Here is a 1049-nt window from a genome sequence, read left to right as displayed (position 1 = left end):
TTCCCCGTAATTTGATTAAAACAGTGGAACTCTCATATATTCCAGATTCGCTGCTCATGAAGTGAAATAGTTCGAGCCTTTTTTTGTTTTAATCTCGATGATGACGGCGTACAGATCACGCAAATCAAAAAATCCAGTCTCTCAAAATATTCCAATAAAGAATTTATAATACAGAAATGTGGACCTTGTGAACAGTGTGTTCATTTTTGCGTTCGATATTCGGTCGGGGTTTTAATCCTCGTGCAGGAATGACTGCGTCGGTGCGGCGTGGCGTGGAGGCGATCGGCTGAGGTGTTCTGGAAGTCCAGGTCGCTTTGATGGCGGTCTTCAGCTCGTCTGTGTCGTCGGGTCTGGTGTCTCTCGTAGATTCTCTATGGGGTTCGGGTCAGGCGAGTCGGCTGGACGATCGAGCACAGTAACACCACGGTCATTAAAGCGGTTACTAGAAGTTTTGGCGCTGTGGGAGGTGCCGAGTCCTGCTGGAACAGGAAATCAGCGTCTCCATAAAGCTCGTCAGGAGATGGAAGCATGAAGTTCTCTAAAACCTCCTGGTAGACGCTGCATCGACTCTCGACTCGAGAAAACACACTGGACCGACACCAGGAGATGACCTGGCAACCCAAATCATCACCGACGGTGGAAACTTCACACTGGACTTCAAGCAGCTGGGATTCTGTTCCTCTCCGCTCGTCCTCCAGACTCCGGGACCTTGATTTCCAAAGGAAACGCAACATTGACTCCCATCTTCCCCGTGATCGTGTGTGTGTACTGACCCAGCCTGAGAGATTAAAGCCTCAGCAAACCTTCGCAGGTGTTTGGAGTTCATTCTTTATTCGAATACTCTGAGGTACAGGATGTTCGATTTCTGTGAGCCGCGAGCCGTGATCATCGAGATTAGGACGAAAAAAGCTCGAGATATTCCACGTTATCCGTAATGAATCTAGATTATGTGAAAGTCTTTGAATTAAATCACGTACTCAATTACCTATCATGTTCGCGTAACTTGGAAGTCACGGAGACGTTTACGCACCTTGTTTTCCTGCTCAGCA

Source organism: Ictalurus punctatus, chromosome 5, assembly GCF_001660625.3.
Source record: "Ictalurus punctatus breed USDA103 chromosome 5, Coco_2.0, whole genome shotgun sequence".
Lineage (NCBI taxonomy): Eukaryota > Metazoa > Chordata > Actinopteri > Siluriformes > Ictaluridae > Ictalurus > Ictalurus punctatus.
This window is presented reverse-complemented; position numbering follows the sequence as displayed.